Here is a 7,500-nt window from a genome sequence, read left to right on the forward strand (position 1 = left end):
ATTACTTAGCAAGGTTTCATTAGTGCCTGTGCATATCATTGTTTTTTTGTTTGTTTACACTAGTCATCAGGGCTTCCCTAATGTCTGTCCGAATCATTACATGCTTGTCTGTATTAGTGCAAGACTTAAAGAGTTCTCCACTTGATTCGGCTATCTGTAGTAATGCTACAAATAAATTGTCATAATTGTCGATATTTCTTTATATCCTCACCACCGTTTGAAGAATAAGCTCATGTTGGCTCGAAAGAAGAACAGGTTGTCAATCCTTGATCCTTATGAAAGTCAGTATTTCAGCGATTTTTTGTTAGTTTGCAGAAAAAAGAAAAAAAATCCCATATGTATGTGTTTGTCTATATATATACATGAATATACAGATATGAATATTATACATATTGTGTATACATATATGAATATTATACGTATTGTGTATACATATACATACACATATGTATACATATATATACATATATGTATATTATGCATATATTGTATATACATATATATACATATATGTATTATATATATATTGTATAAATATATATTATATATATTATATATATTATATGTATTATATATATTGTAAATGTATATGTATATTTATATATTTTTATATATTGTATATATATATACATATATATATTGTATATGTATAAGTATATATACATATATTGTGTATATGTATATTATATATCATATATATGTGTGTGTGTGTCTATGCGGTTTTACACACGCACACATACACACATATATATATGATATTCCCACCCACACCTACGCTATTCTTTCCATAAACAGATACCGTTGAATTAAAAGCCAATGCATTTTAAAATCTCATCCCATTACAAGATTCCTTTATCATTAATCGTACATTCATGTACTCACAAGGCAGAAGAGGGAATTAACCCGCTTTACTGTCTTCAAATAAATCTTATTATCAGTCATTTCCTTACTTATTTACATGTCATTGTGTATATCTCTTTCGTATTTTCTTTTGAGACTCGACGTGTCAATTGCTTGATCTGTATTTTAAATTATTCCATGCGATAATCTAAAAATGCATGGTGATTGCAAAGTTAATCCTTGTAAGAAGTCAAGAGGGAAGAAATGTTTAATAATGGAGAGTATGATGCAACTGTAAGTACTGCATGAACCCGTCAACAAAATATAATTTACATATTCAGTATAATAGGCCACATTCTCATTATGAGCCTATAACCATTATCGAAAATGTGAGAAAATATGGTTATTTGTTAGACTAGACCGCCATCTGCTGATGCATTCAATTTTAAGTTGTGTGTGTTTGTATTTCTTTCGTTTTATTTCGTATTGTTTTATTTGTCTATTTATTTTGCCACACCCTATAATAAAGTTTTTAGTTTGTTTGTTTGCTTGATTTTAAGGCGGCCTTATGTTTGAGGAACAGGACCCCAAGATACGCATGTAATTACAGTAGGAAACCACAGTCATTTTGCGCGTGTAGCAATGAAGGTTATAGCAGGGTAAAATTCACGTTTTAAATATATAGTTACGGTTGGTTTTATTAGATATACGGCCTATGTGTATAAACTTGAATTACAATTAGCTATGCTTTTCATTAAAGACTAAAATGAAAGGATTAAAGAGAAAGGAAAATATAAAAGAAGGGAAAATCAAGTTAATAGGACAATAAATAGTGTGATAATTGGCAACTGTAACCTTGAAGTTCTATAACGTGTCTATTGCCCGATGATTTTTTTTTTTTTCCATATAGATCCTTTTTTATTTTTTATTATTTTTTTAATATCCTTTCTTTTTGAGATCTATGTTGTTAGATTTTTTATAAGCTTCGCCTCGTACGGCCCCTTCCTCCTTCGCTGCGTATACAAAGGGGAAAGTCTGAATCTGTCTGGTTCGTTCTCTCTCGAAAAGTGAAACTACAAATTGCATAATGAAGTAGTTCATAAGCTCCCTGATGTAAGTAATAATGGTAATTACGTATTTAGTTTGATATGATCGTTATCATTTTTCTTTTTCTCTCTCTCATTTTCTTTTCTTTTCTCTAGGGTGCTTTTGGAAGTGCTGTTCTTGTCGTTGTTTTATTGTTTTATACTGTTACGTTAGATCTTCTGTTTAAATTCATCATTATTGTCAACGCAAATATTCATTTTTTTTTCTTGGGGAGGGGGGGGGGCGTTTAGAAATATATATGTCTATGTATATATTTACTAGGCAGACGGACAGGTAGGAACAGACTCACACAAGATCAAAAGCCAAACACACGATAAAAACAGAGAGAGGGAGAGGAAAGAAAATCCCTTCACAGCTTGGGAATCTCCGACACCCCCCCCCCCCCCCCCAGCCATGTGCGGTTCGTCCTCACTCGACCATAGCTCCTCCCACTTCCTCGTCCGTATATAAAAGCATCGCCAGCCATTGTCCTTCATTGTCGATTCGAGTGCTGACACGTAAGGTTTCGACGATGAGGTGGATCGCTTTGACTTTCTTGTTGTAAGTTGGATTCATTTTCGTTGTCTTTCTTGTAATTAGGATTAATCGTTTTGTGTTTCTTGTTGTAAGTGGGATTAATGTACTGCGTTTACTAAATTGATTCTTTTAGGAACTGTTGTTGATTGTTATTACTTTGTTTTTCTTATTTATCCTGTGTGGTGTCTATGTCATTGTGTTAATGCGATCTTTGTATTGTTCATGAATATAATTAGTAATGCCAAGCTTTTATATATATATCCACGTTATATACATTTGTGTAATGCTGTATGTATAGACATGTATTTTAGTCTGATTTTAGTCCGTCATTCATTATTACTGATTTTCTTTATCCCCAAGGTTGTCATCCTTAATGGTGGCGACAGAAGCGCGACCCCAAGGCAGATTCCTGCCGAAATGTATGTCATGATCCCCTGTCTTCTTGCCTTGTTTGCTGTTTTATTTTGCTTTGATACAATCATCACAATGCATTCACGAAGCCTTTCTAGCCCCACCGATAATCCTTCTGACGCTCCATTGTTTTATTTTTTTCTTCTTCCTTTAGTTCCTACAAGAGGGCCTTTCATCCCTCCATTCCCATGCAATTGCACGTTCCCACCGTGTCCTTGTGATCCTCCTGGAACCATCGACTCCTTAAGGGCAAAACGACGCGTGTAAGGAGGTCTCCGGAAGGCCCTGCGAGTCTTCAGGGTGGTTTTCCTTGTCGTCCACGTGCTCGGACTCTCTTAAGTGCTTTTTCTTCAAGGTTTTTTATTGTCTATGTTAATTAGTTGGTTTTCCATTTGTCTGTAAAAGTTATTCGCGTCTTGTACAAGTTATTGAGATTTCCTTATCGTCAGTGCAAGCTATCAAGTGTTTTCTTCGTGTAAATATAACTTAGCAAGGTTTCATTAGTGCCTGTGCAAACCATTGTTTTTTGTTTGTTTACACTACTTACCAGGGTTTCCCTAATGTCTGTCCGAATCATTACATGCTTGTCTGTATTAGTGCAAGACTTGAAGAGTTCTCCACTTGATTCGGCTATCTGTAGTTATGCTAAAAATAAATTGTCATAAATGTTGACATTTCTTTATATCCTCACCACCGTTTGAAGAATAAGCTCATGTTGGCTCGAAAGAAGAACAGGTTGTCAATCCCTTGATCCTTATGAAAGTCAGCATTTCAGCGATTTTTTGTTTGTTAGTTTGCAAAAGAAAAAGAAAAAACCTATATATATGTTTGTCTATATATATACATATATGTATATTATACATATATTGTATATACATACATATACTTATTTGTATATTATATATATATTGTGTATATATATAATATATGTTATATGTATTACATATATTGTATATGTATATGTATATATCTATGTATATATTTATGTATATTATATATATACAGTCTATTCGGTTTCGATTATATGATATTCCCACCCACACCTACACTATTCTTTTCGATAAACAGATACCGTTGAATTAAAAGCCAATGCATTTTAAAACCTCATCCCATTACAAGATTCCTTTATCGTCAATCGTACATTGTGTACTCACAAGGCAGAAGAGGGAATTAACCCGCTTTACTGTCTTCAAATAAATCTTATTATCAGTCATTTCCTTACTTATTTACATGTCATTGTGTACATCTCTTTCGTATTTTCTTTTGAAAGTCGACGCGTCAATTGCTTGATTTTTATCTTAAATTCTTCCATGCGATAATCTAAAAATGCATGGTGATTGCAAAGTTAATAATTGTATGAAGTCAAGAGGGAAGAAATGTTTAATAATGATGAGTATGATGCAACTGTAAGTACTGCATGAACATGTCAACAAAATATCACTTACTTATTCTGTATAATTGGCCACATTCTCAGCATGAGCTTATAACCGTTATCGAAAATGTGAGAAAATATGGTTATTTGTTAAACTTTTAAGTTGTGTGTGTTTGTATTTGTGTTTGTGTGTGTGTTTGTGCGCGCGTGTGTATGTGTGTGAAACAAGATGGAGTGTAAAAAGGAAAATAACAAAATTACACAAACAACGAAGGAAAACAACAAACAACAAACCACCAACTACAGATTGCAACTTGCAACTGCCTTCCTTGACTGGAGAGGAACCCTATATTTACGCACAAAACGCCACAGATCACGCTACACCCTCGTATCTCCTGCACTAATAAATAAGTCACACTATTACCAACGAACATCTTTTTTAACACAACAGAGCGAGCTTCTGTGTCGTTTTAACTTCGATTGTTCGAAAATTTTATCTAAGGAGATTTTTAAATGTTTTTTCACCACTATTAACTTTCTATTTTGTGTTTGGTTAACTATTGTCAATTAATAGTTAATCGCAATCTGTGATCTTTTTCCATCTTTCTCTTTCATTCCTTTCAGTATTGCTACAAAATATCACTTTCCAGTGCCATTAGAATTTGTATTGCCATTATTACCATTATCATCACATTGGATAACAGATTCGTATCTTAGGACCATCTTACAGAGCCTTAAGGTCGCAGCATGCAAATTCGAAACAAGATATTCGAAAATCCAGCATACAACTCTAAAATAAGATAACCCTGAAGTCGGACACCTTAAAAGTGCCAGACAATGTGTTTTATTCCTCAAGCATACAACTTCAAAACAAGATAATCAGTGACATAAAGCAATAACTCCTCTGTGCACTCATCACAGTTTCAGGCAAAATGTATCATGTCCTTGTCAGTTAACGTTTTCTGATATGTGAACACGGCCATGATGCGTTATGTCTTCTAACTGGAAACCTTTTGGACTTTGTTTGGACTGCCTGTTGATACCTATAAATAATGGCCAGATCTTTTACTCATTACAATCAATGATTCAATGACAATGAAATGGTTAATATACAATAGAATTATGAAAGTAATGTTAATAAAATCGTCGCCTCTCTCTGTTGATTCCATATGTACCAAAATCGTGGAAACTTTATTTATGGAGTTGATGCGTTCTGCCTTTTCACGTCTGCTATCGGCTGACTCTGTAGCTTGCCCCTCGACGCTCCTTGAGGCCAGCGATTAACATATGTCGTTTTTTTTTTGTTTTTTTTCATTATTCGTTTTATTTTGTATTGTTTTATTTGTCTAATTATTTTGCCACATCCTATAATAAAGTTTGTTTGCTTGATTTTAAAACATCCTTATGTTTGGGGAACAGGACCTCAGACAATGTTTTCTATTCCTCAAGTCGCAGCATACAAATTCGAAACAAGATAATCCTAAGTCGATAATCCAACATACAACTCTAAAACAAGATAATCCTGAAGTCGGACACCTTAAAAGTGCCACACAATGTTTTCTATTCCTGAAGTCGCAACTGCAACATACATCTTCAAAACAACTTCAATACAACTTTTAACTGGAAACCTTTTGGAGTTTATTTGTATGCCTGTTGATACCTATGAATAATGGCCAGATCTTTTACTCATTACAATCAATGATTCAGTGACAATAAAATAGATAATATACAATATAATTATGGATATAAAATCAAAGTAATATTAATAAAATCGTCGCCTCTTTCTGTTGATTCCATATGTACCAAATTCGTGGAAACTTTATTTATGGAGTTAATGCGTTCTGGTATCGACTGACTCTGAGGTTGCCCCACGACGCTCCTTGAGGCCAACGATTAACATACGTCTGTTTTGTTTGTTTTTTTTGTTCTTTTTCATTATTCATTTTATTTTGTATTGTTTCATTTGTCTATTTATTTTGCCTCATCCTACAACGAAGTTTTTGGTTTGTTTATTTGTTTGCTTGTGTCAAAGACTTCCTTACGTTTGGACCGCAAGGACCCACGCACGAAACCACAGTAGAAAACCACAGTCATTTTGCGTGTGTAGCGATGAAGGTTATAGCAGGGTAAAATTCACGTTTTAAATATATGGATATGGTTTGTTTTATTAGATACACGGGATATATGTATAAACTTGAATAAAAATTAGCTATGCTTCTCATTAAAGACTAAAATGAAAGGAAGGAAGAGAAAGGAAAATATAAAAGAAGGGAAAATCAAGTAAATAGGACAATAAGAAGAGAGGGATAATTGGCAACTGTAACCTTGAAGTTCTATAACGTGTCTATCGCCCAAAGTTTTTTTTTCTTTTTTTTCTTGTTTTTTTTTTTTTTTTTTTTTTTTTAGATCTAATTCATTCGATCCTTTTTTCTAAGCTCCGCCCCTTTTGGCCCCTCACTCCTTCGCTGCGTATATAAAGGGGAAAGTCTGGATCTGTCTGATTAGTTCTCTCTCGAAGAGTGAAACTACAACTTGCATAATGAAGTGGTTCATAAGCTTCCTGCTGTAAGTAATAATGGTAATTATATTTTTAAATTTGATACGATCGTTATCATTTTCCTTTTTCCTTAGTGCTGTTCTTGTCGTTTTTATTTTTATTTTATTTATTTATTATTTATTTATCTATCTATTTATTTATTTTTACTGTGTTATGTTAGATATGTTCAAATTCATCTTTATTGTCAACGCAATTTTGTTTTATTTTTATTTATATTTTTGGGGGGGCGTTCAGGAATTAGCAATATATATATATATATATTGATAAAATATGAACGAAAAGAAGAGAGAGAAAAAGGAATCTTAATCACTTAGTCTAATTATTATCTTCAACTAACTTAAGACTAAAAATAAAGAAAAATATTTATTTTCAAAAATTAAAAACCATCCAAAAAATATCATCGTCTAGTAGATTAACCTTTTTTAAATTCATTTTACTTTTTTTTTTCTCTTATTTTATTTCAGTTTATCGTCTTTGTTGATGGCGACGGAAGGCCAGCAGCAGGTTATCCGTGAAAATGGAAATCGACAAGATTGTGAGTTTTTTTTTTTTTTTTCTCTCTCTCTCTTCTTTCTTTCTCTCTCTTTCTCTCTCTCTCTTCTTTCTCTCTCTCTCTCTCTCTCTCTCTCTTCTACCTTTCTCTCTCGCTTTCTTTCTCTCTTTCTTTCTTTCTTTCTTTCTTTCTCTCTCACTCTCT

General features: G+C 33.1%; 3 long non-coding RNA genes across 3 annotated transcripts in view; all 3 read left to right on the forward strand.

Annotated features, from left to right (window-relative positions):
- LOC125040708 overlaps nt 1-189 on the forward strand; it is a 1,155-nt gene extending 966 nt beyond the window's left edge. Inside the window, exon 3 of the long non-coding RNA XR_007116215.1 lies at nt 1-189. This exon is cut by the window's left edge and continues 337 nt beyond it. This is a non-coding gene — a long non-coding RNA (uncharacterized LOC125040708).
- A 2,157-nt stretch (nt 190-2,346) lies between these two features.
- On the forward strand, nt 2,347-3,543 carry LOC125040709. Its single transcript, XR_007116216.1, has 3 exons — nt 2,347-2,487; nt 2,824-2,882; nt 3,029-3,543. It is a non-coding gene; the product is annotated as an uncharacterized LOC125040709 (long non-coding RNA).
- A 3,217-nt stretch (nt 3,544-6,760) lies between these two features.
- Nucleotides 6,761-7,500, forward strand: part of LOC125040543 — a 1,765-nt gene continuing 1,025 nt past the window's right edge. The window contains exons 1-2 of the long non-coding RNA XR_007116192.1: nt 6,761-6,811; nt 7,268-7,338. This is a non-coding gene — a long non-coding RNA (uncharacterized LOC125040543). The remainder of the gene's footprint in view (nt 6,812-7,267; nt 7,339-7,500) is intronic.

This window comes from Penaeus chinensis, chromosome 29, assembly GCF_019202785.1.
Source record: "Penaeus chinensis breed Huanghai No. 1 chromosome 29, ASM1920278v2, whole genome shotgun sequence".
NCBI classification, from domain to species: domain Eukaryota; kingdom Metazoa; phylum Arthropoda; class Malacostraca; order Decapoda; family Penaeidae; genus Penaeus; species Penaeus chinensis.